The sequence below is a fragment of the Pavona decussata genome, unplaced genomic scaffold (assembly GCF_977016875.1).
Source record: "Pavona decussata unplaced genomic scaffold, jaPavDecu1.1 SCAFFOLD_102, whole genome shotgun sequence".
Classification (NCBI taxonomy): Eukaryota; Metazoa; Cnidaria; class Anthozoa; order Scleractinia; family Agariciidae; genus Pavona; species Pavona decussata.
In genome coordinates this window covers 7,692,810-7,711,835 of record NW_028145517.1, presented here as the reverse complement: position 1 = coordinate 7,711,835, position 19,026 = coordinate 7,692,810, and the positions used below count along the sequence as shown (strand labels likewise).

At 39.4% G+C, this 19,026-nt stretch overlaps 1 protein-coding gene and 1 long non-coding RNA gene across 5 annotated transcripts in view; one reads left to right on the top strand and one right to left on the bottom strand.

The window, feature by feature from the left end:
• The window catches only part of LOC146472042 (uncharacterized), a 61,672-nt gene that overhangs the window by 14,766 nt on the left and 27,880 nt on the right, over positions 1 to 19,026 (top strand). Inside the window, exon 1 of one of the 3 annotated variants that reach the window (XM_085120586.1) lies at positions 5,281 to 5,406. The exons of 1 other annotated variant lie outside the window; for it this stretch is intronic. The gene's annotated coding sequence lies outside the window, so the exon portion shown is untranslated. Of the gene's footprint in view, positions 1 to 5,280; positions 5,407 to 16,105; positions 16,305 to 19,026 lie in introns of those variants that run through there. One more of the 3 variants, XM_085120584.1, reaches the window with a different exon arrangement.
• The window catches only part of LOC146472043 (uncharacterized), an 87,293-nt gene that overhangs the window by 44,260 nt on the left and 24,007 nt on the right, over positions 1 to 19,026 (bottom strand). The window lies entirely within an intron of this gene.

Below are 19,026 nucleotides of genomic sequence, written 5' to 3'. Positions count from 1 at the left end.
GCATAAGATGACCACTTAAAACTGAGCCACTCCAATAAAAATTCCTCTTCGTCTACCTCTAACAGAACCGCCGTGATTCCGTGCAATAGATGGGTTACTGGCGTTATTCATTTATTCTGAACGAAAGAAAATGAAATCGTCAAAAATCACATTTCTGTGTTCCTGCTGTAGTACTATCGGCTATCTGTTGTTAGCCGGTTTGTCACCAAGACTTTTCTCAGGCACACGTAGGTAACATAATAGTAAGCGAGTTATCAAGTGAGCGGTCTAAACTGCTGAACATGGCGCACATTTTTTGCGTTAAGAAATGAAACTACGAACCGACTGGGAGAAGAAAGAACAGTGATGTGATCTTTTTCTGAGAATATATGCCTATAAAATCTAAAATACTGATCGGTTTTGTTCAATCCTAATCCCATAGTTTAGTCTTTGAACAACCCGGCACTTATGAGAACGGAGAAACTGAGAACACAGCCAAACGGGATTTTTCTCTTCTTGGTTGAAAGAGCCAGACATAAACTGCGACGTTTTAATTGTTACAGTAGCCTGTTACAAGCATAATCTCTTTCAGGCGAATCGTCCGCTATTCTGAATTGGAGCAAACAATATTGCGCGCGGCCGGAATAGACCGTATTCGTGTTCTCTTTGTAAAACTGAAACTAGCTTGCACAGGAGGCTGAAGTGGGCTAAATATCTTTTATCCATATATATTCCCCCGTAAGAGCCTAGTACACTTAAGACCTTTATTAAATTTATGGAAATTTCTTACATTTGAGGCCTCAACAGCCTCCATTACAAGCTGTATAGATCCTGTTCAAGGCTCAGAATACCAATATAGTCTATTACAGTGTCTGTATAATGAAAGGTGAAAGGAAAGTTCCTTGGAGATGCGTGACACTTGAAAATGTTTTCGGATAGGATTGATATAAAAATAAAATGTCAAAAAGTGTCAAAAATGGTTTTGAAAAAAGCACAGACGTTTCTGGTATATAATACTTCTTCAGTGAGGAGAAAACCGTGTTCGTATATCTGGTGACAAATCGTTTCCGTATGAATCCATTTCTAAAATATTGCCGCAACTCTGTAAATTGAAGATATCTGACCCACGATTTTGCCGATAAAACTGAAGGCCTCTAGTAATATAATCACCTTTCAACTTTTCCATCTATTTGCCTGTAAATTTTTTCAGCGGACTCTCGGGCAAATGCAGAATGTTTTAGCAACTCGATCCTTTTATCCATGTCTTAATATCTCCAAAATCAATTTAACTTTAAAGAAATATTTTGTCATAGATTTCCACACAAACACTGTACTGTGCGGCGCGGTTGCCGCCCCAATTCAAAATGGCGGCCAATTTGCGCAAAAGAGCTTCTTACAACCTGACGAAAAAGAGAGCGAAGAAGGTGGATTTCCCACTGCCACGTGCATCAAAGGGCGTGAATTTACATACATAAACAAGATAGAAAAAATGTTGGATGACTTGCCGACGGTAAGGGAAAAAATTGAACCTGGTGTTTGTTATCCCCTCCATCTCTATCTAAAGGGTTGGCAAAAACAAAAACAGAATTTGAAATGATACCTCAGCACTAGACGTGGTAGCTGGATAACGTTACAACTCCGGTAATCTCGCGAAAATTTAATCACTGTTGTCCAGGGTTCTTCTTCAAGTATATATTGTGCACTTAAAATGTAAACAGCTGACCATGCTATGGAACTAGGGGGGGGGGGGGGTAGCCTATCCCCCTTACTTTCATAACAAATCGGATTTGGCAGAAAAGATATTTTAAAAGGGGTGTTTAAACAAACAAATAGACCGCTAATTCAACTCCTCTGGTTCATCGGCCGTTCGCCCGCATAAACGACAACTGCCTGCCTGTAAGTTCGGTTTTTGACGTTAAAGATCTTTATTGTTTTGTGTACCTAAGATGATTCAGATTAACGTACAGTTTTCAACGAGAGAATGCTTCGATTGATTCACTTCTACCCTAACCGATATTTGAAATCAGCGTTGTTCCGCAATAGATGTTTTTTGTTTTCTGATCTAAAATACTTAGAAAACCATCAGGACTTGTTAAAATAACCTTAACGGACTGTTGTGTTACATTGTGTCGCTACATGAACTGAAGAAGACTAGCGATTCCCAGCTCAGCTCTGAAACGAAACTTTTGATCGACATACGGCCAACGAAGTCACGTTCGTGAAAACCATCAATTCTTTCTGCTCTGAATTTTACTTTACAGCTTTTATCACGCTGGATTTTCTGACGAACATGCCACAAATACATTCCAAAATGGCTGACACTACTTGGGTATTATCTCAGTTTGCGGATTCGTGAAAGGCAAATCCTTATCTGTTTTAAGATTGATTGTAAGATTACTGCATGCAGTACATCATAGCTCACAGCCTGTGCTTTAAAAAAATGTATGCTTTGATAAAGTTAATCAAAGATGAACGGTTTAATTCACAGTGAAGGCATGGAAATGAACGATGCCGACCACCAACTATTTCTGTGTAAGGCAGTTACTATCTGACGGCTGAGCTGATTATGAGCCAAAGCAAGCTATCATCAGCTCTTTCACCGAAGATTTGCCTCCAAGGCTCTTCTGTGTCGCAACTCTTTAGGATTTCATTCACGGACTCAAAAGTTAAGGCAATCCAGTACAGCATAATAAACAGCACCAGCAGCACAGGAAAGTCTATGCGGCTTCGTTACGTTTCGCCTTACATTTAAATGGTCTCATATCAAAGCTTCGTTCGCAAACTCCAAAGTTTAAATCACCTTGTACAACATAGCAAACAATACAAAGAGAACGTATTGCTTGATAGCTTTCATTTAAACTAGTTTCACAATGTGTTCTTTACGAAGGCAAGGGTTTAAACTGTCCATTGGTTTTGAACTTGCTTAACGGAGGATGTTTTTCCTTCGACAGTGGATATGATGTTACTTTTCTTCTCCAGAATCATGAACAATTCCCGCGGTATCTGTATACTAAAGCCGCCTTTGTTGCGCTTTACTTCAACCGTGTTCGCTAACAGTGATCAACATCAAATTTCTCCTTGTAATATCAGTGCTTATGCAACCCCTGAGGTCATGAGAATTTAAGATATGATCACCTTAGGAGAATTTTTTCTTGATATTTTAATAACTTCTCCCCAGTAGTTTTATAAGAAAAGTATGGGGACAAGATAGGAGAAAATGTTCTTTGATATTAGGGGTTAAAGGGTTTTAAGCTTGATAATGGTGTATTTCTTTGATTGTGTTTTTCACAACGCTTGGTGAGACTCGAGCTGAACATTGTTCTTTACTTTATTCATGTTTAATATTTGTATACCGTCTTTCAAATGCACCATCTTTACACACCCCTTCTTTTGCGTCCAAATAATTTTAACCATTTTCAAGCAATGAATTTTCACGAAAACCTTCTGATAACCTCGCCCTTCATCAACGAGCTCAAAAACGTAGTTATCAGTTTAATAGTTTGACATGTAGATTCTAACTACGATTAAGCTTTTCAAAGGCCCTTTTTCAGTCCACGACCTTTGCACAGTCGATAGCTATCAAGCCATCACACATTGAAGCCCAATAGCTCAATTTAAGCTGTTTTTGTGGTTAGATCTATTGCCGAAAATTAACATGTTTAAGATAAAGAGTTTATTAAGCCGCTCGTCTTCATCAGCGAGATCTCGTCAATATATATTCCGTCACATGGCGCAGTGATTGGGCCATCGGCTAGTTATCTATAAAATGACATTCCGTGATAATTCTTTTATTACCAATGTCTACTATCTATCACTACATATATAAAGCTTAGGAAGATTTGATTGATTATCAAAGTACATATTTTTAGATCCTAAAGATCTCTGATGAATAGTTGTGTTTTTTAGTTCTGTTGCTGCCGAACCTTTCGTGTAAGAAGCCATCTTCACTGAGGTCGCATAGACAAAGGTCAATTCGGGTTGCTAGAGAGATCGCTGACCACACAGACCCTGACCTCGTGCGTTCTGCCTCTAAGGGCGCCGGCGTTTTATGGGTCTACTCCAAAATTGAAATACATAGAAAATTAGACAGTATTATGTTCTTTTGGCACCTATTCTGTTTTCAGAATGAACGAAATGGTCAACTCCTCACTATCATCTTTTTGGAAGGTTTGACACTGTTATGGGAAAAGGCCGAACTGTGCTCTTTCTAGCTTTCTAGTCTGGAATAAGAATAACCGAATTGTCCCTAAAGGATACACCCTGAGTATACGAAGGTGAACGGGGGTTGAAGAATTCCAGCTACCCGCTCCTATGAAATTTGGGTATGGAAATGTCGACAAAGCTGGAAAAAAACAACACAAACTAACCAAACCTATTTGGATTTTGGACCAAGATATGCCATTTTTTCATTCCTAATTTTGGACACAAACCCCCAAATCGCCTTTCCTTCTTAACTGACCTATCTGCTTGAATAACGTATCGGTATTATAAGGAGAATTCCGGCTAACAACATGGAGTCAAAACTGAGAACTAACGAGTTGCCCATCTTGACCCGATCTTTACTTCCAGATCGAAAACGCTCCACGTCAGCAAACTCGCATATATTGTTTATCTTTTTGCAACAGATGGAAATAGTCGAGTTAACTAAAGAGGATTTTGTAGATCGCGCATCTGTGTGATTTAATACGGAAGTGAAGGTAAATTATAATTTGCACACAAGGAATGAAGTAGGGGGGGGGGGGGGAAGGGGGGAGGATGTAGTGAAAAACCTTGGTGAGTGTGCAGCATAACATCCCGATACAAAACGCATATCAATCCAAAAAATTCTCAAGATCTTTTTCCTGTTGTAGATCAGAAGATAAATTTCACAAAAGCATACCCGGCAAAACATACCAAAACTTTCAAAATCCATACTATACTTTAGAGTAAAATGCACGATCAGTTTCAGACATTTCTCCTAAATTCTGTACTCCTTTTGGGGGGCAAAGTGAGGAAAATCGGCAACTTGTTCCTGATTAGCAGGAAACAGTATTATTCCATTTCAGACAAACTCATCACCAAACTGGCTCAATAACCAAAAGTGACACATATCTACCCCCACCCCTCCCCACCCGGTCTTGGATATGCACGATGCCACAGGCCGCTATTGTTAGACTTGCCGTGTTAAAATAGGTGAACCCCGACCAGACTAATTATAGTAAGCCGAGCCTGGTGAAGAGACCACAAGTTTTGGTTTACACTCATGCGCCGCCCGCGCGTGACATAATTAGTTGGCCATCAGACTCCTGACATAAGTCAAGTGTTTGTAAATTCTCAGTCGAATAAGTTGAGTTATAAAGCGGTTTGCATCTGCTCAAAGAAGCCAGCTGTGGAGGCTATACCGTATATGGATTTCAGCGTACTATAGGGGCACAGGAATAGCTCAAGGTAGGATTACATGTCTCCGATGGTGTAGTAACCTGTGAAGGAAATCACTTGTTTGCATTTTTTCGCCAGGTATGTTGTTGTTTATCTATTTTTCGGGCGGTTGTTACAGCAATACTGCCAAACAATAATGAATGTCTCTTTCGAGGTAATTTTAGTGACCCAACTCACAGGTATCGATTCATGTCCAACTCGACGACGGCTTGTTTAGTTTGAACAGTTATCCAAGCGAATTCGATTATCGACTTTGACTGAGCTTGAATTAACGGAAGCAAAGTCCCGTCAGTCCCTGAGTCCATTTTCCCTTGCGTTTCGACAGTCCCAAGCCGTTAAGGAAATCTTTTTAATCAATTAGTTTATAGTACTGTACTTTTAATTAGGGGAATAAATAGAAAAGCAATAACAACAGAGATAAAGTGGCCTGGTGAAATGTGATGACTTCATTTGAGATCCATATTGATACAGTGCGAGCACACTAACAGGGTGGATCCCTTCATTTGACCTTGAACCCGTACCAACAGTCTCTATTTATATCAAGTTATAGCGGAAGTTTAGGCAGGTGCTAAAAGCTGATAATCGCGCGAGACACCCACGCAGGCAACTCGCATGCGAGCTTCGAAAGTACTCAATCTTGATTTTGCGTCTTGGCGATCTGAGTGCTTTGAAAAGTAAATTAGTGATCGTAAGCTAAATCAGCACAATTTCGGACTAATTGCCTATTTCTAATTGTTTTCATGTCGTGAAAGACAATCACATCCGAAAATGCGTCCAGAATCAGAACCCAGTTGTTCAAAGTCCTACGATTAAGCTAATCCTGGGTTAACGTGAACTTTGATTCGAGTTTAATTACAAAACAATGAAGGCTCTTGAAAAAGCTTTTTGTTCCTCAGATCTGACTAAGACTTCTCTTTACCGTTAGCTAGAAATTAGCTTTTAAAAACATTTTTAGCGAGCGAGATGAAAACCTCGGTTAACTTTTAATCGGGGCCTGCTTAGCATTGCATTGATCGGTTTTCGAACAACCGGGCTAGTGGCGGAATACCACGACAGCTGGATTTGAAATTAGAAAGTGTTCGTGCTTGCAGCTTCATTTGGTGGACTGTTCCACAACAAGTAGATCATTTTCCCATAGCAATAGGTCATACTTCATTTACTTATATATTCACGGTTAATCCGGCTTCAGCGAGTAAATACACCCAATGCAAAAAGGCAGATATTTTTTAATATTTTTTTGTCTTTATTCTAATTTGCCTCACAGCCTCGTCCAACGTAAAATATTCTTTTGATATTTGAACTCAGGAACGAGGCTAGTGAGGCCAATTTGAATGTAGACAAAAGAATATTAAAATGGCAGCCATTTTTGCATTGGGTCTATGCACCCATACTAATCCCAGAACTAATCTATTCTATCTAATATTTTAGTTATTCTACCTATTATAACAGCTGAATGCCGTTGTCCATTGCAGGCTAACCCTAGATAAGGTGTTAGGCTTCCCTGACAGTTCGTCAGTACTCATATCTCAGTACATCTTGACCTGGGCCTAGTTGTTCAAAGCCCGATTAAGGTAATCCTGGATTAACGAGAACTTTGATTCGAGTTTAATTACTAAACAATAAAGGTTTTTGTAAAAAGATTTTCTCCCTCATCTTTGACTTTTCCTTACCATTAGCTTAAAATTAGACTTTAAAATAGTTTTAACGAGCGCACTGAAAACCAAGGTTATCTTTTAATCGTGGATTAGCTTCAATCGGGTTTCGAACAACCCTGCCCTGGGTAGAATGATAGAGAAATGGTGGCGAAAAGTTTCTTGTCTAAGGAAAATAAACGACAACAGAAAATGAGAGATTTAAAGGACCTTTCAGATACTGCCGCCGTTTTAAAGAATTATGAGATCTAAGCTAGCCGGGTTTTCCAGGTTTTAGTACTTTAACACAGCATACTTGAATATAATGGCATTTTTGGAATGGATTTTCGCGGCTCATTTGTGGTTATGAATCTTTTGCGGGATTTGGTTCGGATTGCAAACAAATCTAGAAGAAGATTGACTGTGTAAATCCCATGATGTCAGTATAACGTTTCAATGCATACTATACAAGTTCCCAGGAAAGATTTCGTAGAATTTCCAGGCGTGACAATCTTATCTTTATTCATTAGATTATTTGGGTGGTCCAGTTGGGGACTTTTTTTTTTGTACGATTTAAGATCTTAAAACGATTTTTATTGCTGTCCAGTATATGTAGATGGTAATTTTGTTCCGTTTTCACACACCACAGCCATCTGTTAGGCTTGTGACGTCATAAAGTACCTCACTAGCTCGATAATCACATACCGGACAATGAAAATTTCGCTATTGGTCAAAAGTGATCACGTGACATAAATATTTCAACGAACACTTTGTGGTAGTCCGCACTCTTATGACGTAGCACAACAGTTTCTGTACTACATCACCATCCATCATCAGGGAAGGAAGAGATCTTTCGCATGCAAATAATTTTAACTGTCTGGAGTGCGAGACATATTTTGAAGAGTTGATTTCTTCGCTTTTGAGAAGGCAGAGTACGGGACAAATTTGCAAACCGACGCATTTTATAGGATGTAGCAGTTTATATACGAGGCTGGTAAGTAGAACAAAATAGAGTAAGAAAAGGGTAGGTCAACGTTGCCAACTTACATGAATGTTGTGCAAGCAAGTAGACACTTGTGCTGATTTTTGGAAATCTTTTACGATGCATGGAAAAAAAAATCTCAAGTTCAACCCAAGCGAATATATAAAGGACTAGCGTTACAGGTCGAGAAGGCAGAGTGCAAGACAAGCTTAAACTTTGAAAACATCAACAGACATATGAAGAATCACGACCTGTTATTCAAGGGACAAGGGTCATCACAGTTCCGTTATCTGCTGGGAATTTTCCAACATTGTCTTCTTAAAGAGAAAAAAAAATCGACAGCTCTCCTCTGCCATAAATGAACGGATATCTTTTCACACTACTGCAATTCTTTGACGTGGTTTTTATGGGAAACGAGACTTATATACAGTGAAGGTATCTTTAAGAAACAAAACGTTATTTTTTGTTCCATTGTCTCCGTTCGTATGCGTGCGAATCCGTAGTTTTTTTGGAATATTGAATTTTGTCTTAAGTTTGGTACGCCCGTGGTTGAAATCCTAAAGTGTGACAATTCAATCGGAAAGCTTCTGAGTAGTACTTTCCTGTGGTGCTGTTTATTATGCTATACAAGGTCAGTGGTTCTAACATGCAAGTCTGTGGTTGAAATCCTAAAGTGTGACCATTCAAATAAAAGCTACTATTCTAAGCAGTACTTTCCGGTGGTGCGGTTTATGCTGCATGTGGTTTTTCCGCTGTTTACGTTGTGGATAAACTTCGTTTCCGAGTACGAGTGAATATTATTGCGTTGAAAGCTATTGCGCAGTACTTTCTAATGTTTTCCCTCTTTACCAAGTGAAAATTTTACTAAAAATCTATCAACTTTAAATTAAATCGGAGAATGGCCGCTTAAAATCTCTGTAGTCCAATTCACCGCCATGAAATTCGTGTTGTGTACCACGTAGCAAATATAAAGATACATTCATTTTTTTTGGCGTAAATTCTCGGCTTGCACCCAAGAAAGTTCCGTGTGTGGCTGGCCTGTTTACCCCCATGAACTCATAAACCTATTGTTCCTAAAGAGGGACACTGTCTGTCTGTTACTGTACTTCTCTATTGTTTCTGGCTCAGTGCATTCAATAACTTGTTAATAGGATTTCTAATCCGCGACGGGGCGTAAAATGCTCGTGCTCACTTGGGGAGGGGGGTGAGGGTTGAGTGAGGAAGGTTCTCTCATATTTGAGCTATACAATAATGTCTCGATTTGAAATATGGAAGGAATTTTGAGATAGGGTAAAGATTTTTGAACTTCTGAGTGAAATGGACTACTACAACATGTTCGGCGTGAAGTCTAAAAAGGTACAGAGTTCCTTTGTCGGAATATCTGCTTCGGGCGGCACGCTTCCACCCTTGCCTCCACCCGACATTCTTTGATCAAGTATACGGAAGCCTCTTTCTGCCCTTCCGCCGGCTTTCAAACCGCCTTAATTTAAAGACACACTTGTCACCTATTTTAGTGTTACTCTGGACAGCCATAAAACTATTTGTAACGACGGAGTACATTTAAAATAATTGTCTAGTCTTCGTTAACGATTACTCTGCCAGTTGAAATAAACTGGAGTTGATAATGTTTCGCTGCAGAACGTCAGGATGGAAGAAATGGATTGAAATTTGAAATAATTGTCCAATTTTATCCAATGTGTAACAGACAAATGAAATCGCTTTTAAACACTGATAATGGTTTGCTCTTCTTTTGAGAAAGCTCTGAATATTTTCTTCTCAGTGTTCTAAGACTAATTTCACTTTTGAGCCACTGAAGGTACTTTGACCGAGGAAAACATGGCTTGCAAAAAAAAAAAAAAAAAAAAAAACAAAAAACGAGTGGACACGACTTAAATTAGTTCCAGCGACAAGAATGGCTGATCGACGACGGGATGCACCTAAAGCCCTCTCAGGCTGTGGAGCGTGACACGACGTTGTTAAATATTCTTTGCAGTTTTTCTCAAAAAACACAATACTGGTAAATTATATCACTCAGGGTCACATAACGGATCATTTCGGTCAGTATTTAGCCTTTCAGAACGCCCTCGGAAAATTAGATTTAGTTATCAAAGAAAAGCTAGAGTTAAACAAGAGTTTCCTTTGATGAAGCATCAGCCAGAATTCAGTTGGCAACACTGGAAAACGGAACACCTTTTGTTTTCTGAGGCAAAGTCTACCGCTTTTTCAACCAGCGACGCCATTTAGGTTTTGGAGCATGAGGCATGCGCCCTGAGACCCAAATAGCCAGATTTTGGCTTCGGTTGCGCAGAGTTTCCAGGGCCTATGCGTCTTACGTAGTCAAGCCGAAAGGCTCTTGGGTCGAGAATGAGAGAGAGAGGGCAAATTTGTCCTTTATGTGCGGCAAGGCCAGTACGGAAATAGTCTCCCGATCCCTCGAAGCCGTTCTGTGTCTCGCCACGCAACGATGTGGGGAGGAGCGTTACGTGACGAGACAGAACTGCTGCAAGGGATAGTACGGAAGTCAGGGAATAAGATTCTGTTTTTCCTAAAACTTTCTGCCACTTAAATTTTCAGCTAAAGAAACCGAACCGATGAAACTATATTAGCTTACTTCAGAAGGACTGAAACAATGAAGCGATAAAGTTATAGCGACATATTGGCCTTTTATTGAGTACTGTTCTTTACAAACAAACCATTTGATTGCGATATAGTTGAGGCCCTTTTCTATGACCCTGTTCATTGTGTCAACAAACGAACGAACCATTATTTCAATTTACAGATACAGGGTATTTGATCGCTGTGTCTTGATTCTGTAAATATTTTTATATTAATTACTTCATTTTAAATCTCGTCATGCTGAAACCACGTGAAGAATGTCAATGCATACTGGATCGGTTCCATTCCAGACAACTTATTTAATGAATTCTAGAATTAAACAAACTTGTTCATCTTTTTACGACTCAATCTAAACAGGAAGATAGACAAATTTAATCATGCGTTTTGGTATGCAGACGTGTTTTAAAGACTTGTTTTAAAGCGATTATGAAAACTATTTCGTCAATAGGACTATAAGGGCATTCCCCCTTCAAACCAAAGCTCACGTAAAAATTCTACATGTATTTTTTCGTGTGCCGTAGATCAGAGAAGTCCAACGCACTTCTCCCTCAAGAGATAATTTACTTTGCATCGGAAAGACTTACACTATCAAGACAATTGGGGTAATCAAGATTATTGCACATTCTTAAATGTTGTTTGAAGAGTCGATTTTTACTAGGCCTATTCCTGATGAAAACTTCAATAATTTGATTTTAAAGTCTGGCGCCTTTTCAAGAAGGGAAGGTTGTACTAGTCAAAACAAATTGAGTCATCAATGCATCTCATATTAAAACTTAAATCACTGGATGTTTTGAGGTCTCATTTGCTGTCATACTAGGAACCTTTTCAAAACAGGTTTACTCCAAAAGAAAACTTTTCGAACTTTAATTTTGACGTCTTATTTATTTTAAAATTGTGTGCGTTGAAAACGCCAAGCTAAGCGGCATTAGACACTAAAAGCAGACGCAAATTGTGGTCCTACAATCTACTAAATACTTTAACTACGAAAACATTCCGACTTGTAATGTTCAAAGGTTAAGCTTCGGACAAATATAATTAATCGAAGCATGTTCTTACGCTAAAATGTTTAGACTGTGTTTGTATTCGGACGGAAAAAAATTAGACATTTTTTGTCGGAAACTTTTTGAGATGAAAGCCCCCGGGTGACTTTATAGGTATGTAGGCCTCAAAGGGTGTGGTTTTTGAGCCGTTTTGGTCTCATAACGGGTATAGATTTTACAGAAACGGGTATGGATTGTTGAAACCAGGTCTGAAAATTGGTATGAATTTTAGAGGAAAGGTCTGAAAAAGGTACCGGAAAATTACATATTTTGGTCTGAAATAGGGTCAGGGTTTGGGGAACCGAGCCACAAAACCGCAACCAAAAATCCCGAGGAGTACCCTCCGGGGATTAATGTAGGTCTCCGGCTATCTACATGCACGAAATCAGGGAACCACCAAACCTAAATGGAAGCCTAACCCACTGGGGGAGGGCAGGATGAGTCACACTTGAAATGTTACAAAACCGGGTTTCCTCCGGAGATGAACTTCTACATATTGCCGTAACTCGACAAAACAACAACTTTTCCCGAAAACAGATTACAATTCTTCCTACTACCACAAAACTTTTTTTTTGACATTCTATTCATAGCAAACTATTTTCAGAGTATTCTTACTCGAAAACAACACGCCCATGAAACAAAAGGGCTTTCATTAGATTTGTGGAATGCGTTTCTAAAGTGATCGACCTAATCTTTGTTTAGACTGTCGGTGCAAAACATAAGGTTTTTTCTTGTTATCCAGCTGAATATCGTCATGTCTGGGCCATCCCCCATTGCCATGTGCCCCTTAATTATTTCTCTTGTGTTTTTCTATCGTCTAACTTTGTTATTTTGAGTGTTTCATTCTATTTTAGGACCTATTTGTTATCTGATCATGATTGACCAACTTAAAAATAGCCAGGACCTAAAGTATTCACAGCATTCTCGTAAACAATAGCGGTGATCTAAAAGGCTACGTTATTGCTTTAAATAAGAATCAATAATGACAATTTTGCAAAAGAGCAAGACCATTCAGATAAAAATTACATTTTTCTCATTAGAGTTTCTATGTACTTATTCTAAATTCAACTTCAGAGTTAGTCTCAACATTCAAAGGGCGCTTAAACATGCTTAAAGACATCTTTTTAAACCGTCGTTTTTAGCTTGTTACTTGATTGTATACTTTATTGTTAATATTAATACAAGAATATTCAGTCAATTTTCACGTTTGTAGTGATCTTTAGACTTTTTTTTTTCATTTAAATATTGTAAACGCATTGAGCCTTCGGAAAATGCCATCGTTGCAACATAGTCATACCGTGTAGCATGAAAATTTTGCGGGAGTTTTATTTTGCGGATTGGCGATTTTTTGTGATTTGCGGGAACAAATGTTTGCGGTTCGAGATGATTGAAATTTCTTCTGGGAACTAATTTTTGCGATGCTCTGGTTCAAGTAACAGAATATTTTGATGGAAGAAACCTGAATAGTTTTATTGCACGGTCAATTAAGTCACAGTTCACTCTAATTACATATTAGAGACATATCACTTTAATACCTTACTGCGCAAAGGGACTGAACAACAACAAAACAAAAAGCCTACCCCTACCATTCGCAGCCAAACACGGTTAATACGGTTTGCCACCACCGCATTTACCGTACATTATTTTTTAAGAAAGCAGTATGAATGTTTGAATTACCGTAGTTGAAACCTTTCTAGGCATACAGAGGGGATTTCGAGTGAAAGATGCAGCTAGCATATGTAGCATATATAACTTTTCGAGACCTAATTGGGAGCGGCCTGCTAAAATTATGGAAAACTATGCCCTACTGTAACGCAATGACTGACAGACTCAGTCGATAATAATAACACTCTTGTTCAGTTGAAATTCTGCACTTCTGTGTAGGCCGCTGCAGAAGCGCCACTAGCGGAGTTTTTAATTTGACTGAAGGGAGTTAATTTTTGCGGCGTTTTATTTTGCGGGTATTATTTTCTGCGGGAACAAAATTTTGCGGATCGAGCTCAATCCGCAAAATCCGCAAAAATTAGAACCCGCAAAATTTTCATGCTACACGGTAGCGACATTTTAGTACTGTTTCAGTTCTTACAGACATAAAACGTATGACTCCAATACATCAGTTGTGCCAACCATCGTTCTTCAAAAACGAACTCGCATTATTGCCATTTATCCGTGAAGCTATCTAGTGTTGTATATTCTACAGACCCTATTCCATAATTACGCGGGATGCCCTGAGGGCAGACTGTGTCTAAAATTGGGCTGGGTATGTTTTGTTTTTTTTAGTTGACTTCCTTCCTGTCAGTCAAGTACTTTTTTTCACATTCAACCCATCATGCTAAAATTGGCGATAGCACTTCCTTAGTGAAGCGACCAGCGGGTCAAGCGTTCCTACCGGCCGGCGTCAAGAATACAATTCGATCAAGATTGTATGGTCTTATAATATGGTAAACTTTAAACTTGGTTGGGACGCTTAACATGGGTTCACTATGAAACAAAAAGAAACGTTTTACAGATAACAAGTTAAACGTTTAGTGTATAAATGAAATCAGCTGAAGAGTTACTGGCATAACGATAAGAAAATTGTTTTACCGTATGGCATGCACACGGTTAGAGTTTCCGATAAGTTCTTTGTGTCAACACGAACTCCCAATGCTCGCGTGTCGAAAATCCTAACAGTAGAGTTAAATCCTCTGAATCCTTTAATCTGATTGGTCAACTAGCGCTCTCTTTTAGCAATTACATATAGGAGTACGCAGACATGAACTCTACGCTGTCTGTGAAGAGCGCGTTTCAAACCCAGAAGAAAAAGTGATTTGAAAACGGATCATCCTTTTTTGGTCAGTTTTTTTAACACTGCTGATAATTCCTCAGGGCCTCGCTGGCTTTTAAAATCACCGGCGTACGATGATGATTGCCAGACTAATCCTGAACTTTAATAATGTTCTGTGTGTCTGTTAATTGAGTCTGTTCATGACTGGCTTACTAGAACCAACGAAAACAGTTTAGATCCTTTATTTTACTTTATTAGATCTACGGCGGTATTGACGAGCGCGCCTTGTATACCGTGAGATGATTGGTAGTCCACGATCGTATGAGGCGCCGTCGAGTTGTCGATACTGAATCATTCCATATCCAAGAATACCACTGTTTTATTGAAAACGATCAAGGGATATTGCTAGATCTTGGTGATTTCATTTTGCAAACGGAAATAAAAGAAGACGATTTAATGGCCGTTATTTCTCGAACATGGTATAATTGCTGTGGCCGCCACGCCAATCAAACCTCTATAATTGGATTCCAGTTGTTAAACAAAACTGGGTAGCTCTCCATTCTGGTGCTTTAAAAAAAAAAAAAAAAAAAACTCAGACAGCGCGTGTGACGATATATAAAAGCTATTTCATAAACAAGCAAACAAGCATGTTATCCGGATGCTGTTTATTATGCCGTTTAAGGTGGTTCTTGGCGTTAAGTTTGTGGACCCGTGACAAGAAATGACATGAAGAGTAAGTAATGAGTAGCCCACAACGGAAAGTACTTTGTTGTGGTGCTGTTTATTATGCCTTGTACTCCATTTCTACCACAGCACCTTTTGAATTCAGTGGACATCACTAAAGTGATTTTACTGATTCAAATGAAACACATTTTAGTACATGTTTTATCCTGTTCACGCACTGGTTTTAACGGCCCAGGATACTGCGGACGAAATTCTCGCTAAATCAATGTGACAGTACATTCCAGAGGCGAGCGGTTTCTTTTTCAGCAATAATCGCTGATTAATGAAGTCTTGAACTTCCTCAGGGTTAAACCCTAACCGGAACCGTAGATAACCTAACTACGAAACAAAGCAGCCACGTGATAAAACCTTAATGCTGTTTTTGCCACATGTGTTCTCAAACCATTAATAATTCATCAAGAGAAAACAAAGAAAATCACCACCGTGACCGAGGTTTGGATATGTGACCCTAATTACCATAAAATTTTGCCAACTTTAGCCTTGAATTTCTCCAAGAATTATTGATCATTTGAGAAGCCATATCAAACACTCAAAAGTGTGTTTCATCAGATATCCAAACACCTCGAAGTCGTTTAAAAAATCTCGGCTGCGCCTCGTTTTTTCAACCTACTTCTCAGTGTTTGGATATCTGATGAAACACACCTCGTGTTTGATATATTTTACTTCTTGCTAGCATGCCATGTACAGTATATAAATGGTATAAGAGAATCTCAATTTCGTTCCTCCCCTCACTTCCGGCTCGGCTCAGCTTGCTTCAGTCTTTAATCATCATGCCTTTCCTATTCTTGGTTCATTATCTTTCATTTGACAGAGCAAACACAAGTTTGCAATTACTCGTTGCTATTTTGGTGCGAATGATCTTTTCTGGGCTATCAACAGTCCGATCTTGTTTCAATCAACGCGGAATATTGGCCGCGCGCACGATTGTTCCTTTGCGCGCGCGCTCTGTCGCTACGAACATCCTTAGAACGAATGAGAGAAGCTCGAACTAAATGAACCTGCTTTTCTGTTCACTGTCCGAGTTGTTGTTGTGCTGTAGATACTCGAAGGTGCAAGAAAGGTTCTTCTATCAGATGTACTCACCAAGCCGGTGAATGACAGAAATCATCGGGACTGTTAAATCTTAGGTAACTGTAGATTTTAATAATGGAATATTCTGTTTATCAGGCTATTTTAGGCAGCAAACAGTCATTGCTTGCAGTTTTCACACTCTCTAGTTAGATTGGATGAATTCTCGGAAAGAGACAAAAAATGTTCAGGAGGGTGTTTAGCGTGCTTCAGGCAACCGAGCTATGTTATGAATTTGCGACTCTCAAAAAAAAGTTTTCGATACAAACTAGAACCTTCGTTAGACGCCCTGAGTCCATAGGAAGGCGTTTAATAAGCGATAATTTAATTTTTCACCTTGCCACCTCCGTGTCTGCCTCAAATCGCGTGACAGATCACGGGTAAAACGAGCACTGAACGTGCGCCTCACCGTGCAAAGTGTTGCATAATGTTTTCAGTTTAAAGCTAAAATGAGCGTCCGTTTTATTTGTGCGTTCGTATCATGGAGAATCGACAGTCCTTTTGGCTGTTTCCGTTCCAGAGTCATGTAAATAAGAACTTCTTGTGTAAAGTCACTCTAGCTTTTGAGTCTGAGTATGAAATCCCAGTTTGATCATCATTCATTCAGATCATTCAAATGGAACTGAGCTAATGAGCAGAACTTTCCTGCGGTGCAATTTCAGTTATGCAAGCTGTACAAGGTGGCTCAAACCTTCCAATCCCTGGATGAAACCCGAAAGTTTAACAATTCAAGTGAAAGTTTTAATTTCCTGTGGTGCTGTTTGCCATCCTGCCCAGGGTGGTTTTAAGCCTGTATTTTGAAGTGAGGCCATTTCAGTACTTTCCTGTGGTGCTGTTTATTATATATGATGCTATACAAGGTCAGGTGGTTCTAACTTTTCAGCGATTTTCGCTGTCTGGATGAAATCAAACTGTGTACTATTTTCAAACAATACGGAGCAGTGCTCTTGTGGAGTGGAGATTGAACTCTTGGTCACCTTTCAGTTGCAAAATAAAATTCTTCAAACTAGTGACCCAGTAGCTGACACGTTCACAAATACTTTCAAATTCAACAGAGATGTAAATATTAATAGTGCAAAACATCCAGTGTGGCATAAACCCGATTTATCGGCTATTTAAATCACACTCGTTCCTTATGTTTTTACAGTAAAATCCGTTTCCGTCGGATACGTTATTTCCTTATCATCACGGCGTGAGCCACACTCGGTGTTTGTCCAAACCATCTTTCCTTTTTCTCCTGGTCTCAATTTCCCAATACCGACTCAGAAGCTTTCATCTGAATGGTCACACTCAGTTCACTTTAATACGCTTTCATCTAGAGGCAAGAGCGTCAGAACCATCTGATACAACAACAACAAACAGCACCACAATCACTTGAAAAGTCACACTGAAGGATTTCACCCACAGACTCAAAAGTTAGAATCGACCAATAATAAACAGCACCACAGGAAAAGCCGTCACAAACCCTGAACAGAATAATGAACAGGAAAGCACTACTCTGCTATCACTTCAATGGTCACATAAATTGTGTTGCACAGATACACTAAGTAGCCACTGATAGCATCCATTTCTTTCTTTTTTTTCTTTCTTTCACAAATTACAGTCTTCACTCTTGGGTCTCAGTTCTCTCAGAACAGATAGGCGTAGAATCATGGTAATACTCAGAAAGTACTTTTTCTCCAAACCATTCAAACATTAAACCGTTTCCTACGGGTGCTTTAATACTGCTCTGTAAAGACTGGCAAACTCATATCGACTCTATTTGCTCGATCGTCACGGCACCTGGCATGGCCATCATGAAATCATTGGATGCGTGCAGGACAAAAAAACGTTGGATCGGTCTCTAAAAAACGCCGTTTTCCGAGTCATTTATGCTTTGAAATATTTACAACCTCGACAGCTCATTGTCGTACTACGTATCAAGAAAACCGGATCAGCGGAAACGTCGCGCGCGATGCAAGTCTAAATGCATTGTTTGTCAGCCTGCAAACCTGCATTTACCGTTTGCATTCAGTGGTCACGGTGAAACACTCGCGACACGTGCGTGTATTTCGCGCGACCACCTGATCCACGCGTGATTGTTGGGCGACAATTGGCATCTCAGTAATGCCTGTCAAATGTTTCCGTTTTCAATAGATCTCTGTCATGCTGATAATACACGCGCGCTGTAGTCACGGATCAGCCAAATACAGCTGCACGTCAAACTGCGATTTAATTATTCGGGTTCTTGTTAATAAATTAACAAAGGAAAGCTACGGGGAGGAAATTTAAAGGAAAATAAACATTGCTAAACAAATAGATGGTGTCGTCAGGCTGAGAGGACCATCAGGTGTTTCCGTAAACTCGTCGTCACGATACAAACAACACCGCTGGTGGACTACTCGCTATATCTTGAGTATCTGCCACAGAACACTACGAATACAAATTTGCGCCAACAATGAAACTTAATCCAAACAAGAATGGAATGTGAGAGTCTTCAGTATCTGTAATACTCTGACGATAACCCCAAGGTTAATATTTAACCAATGTTTACTTCGCTCCCCGACAAAAAGGTTGGGAAATATGGGAGTATTCCAACGTCTACTATGAATTTCTACGACGAGCAAGTAAAGAGAACGAAAAGAAAAGTCTCCTGTTCTATCGTTGCCTTTTACTTGACACTTTGGTGTTTTGTCTAATGACCTCTCGAGCTCTCGGAAGCGGTGCACTTAGCCAATAACCACTTTTTACTTAACCAATATTTATGTTATACATACCCGTGAAATTAATCTCTTTAGCAGG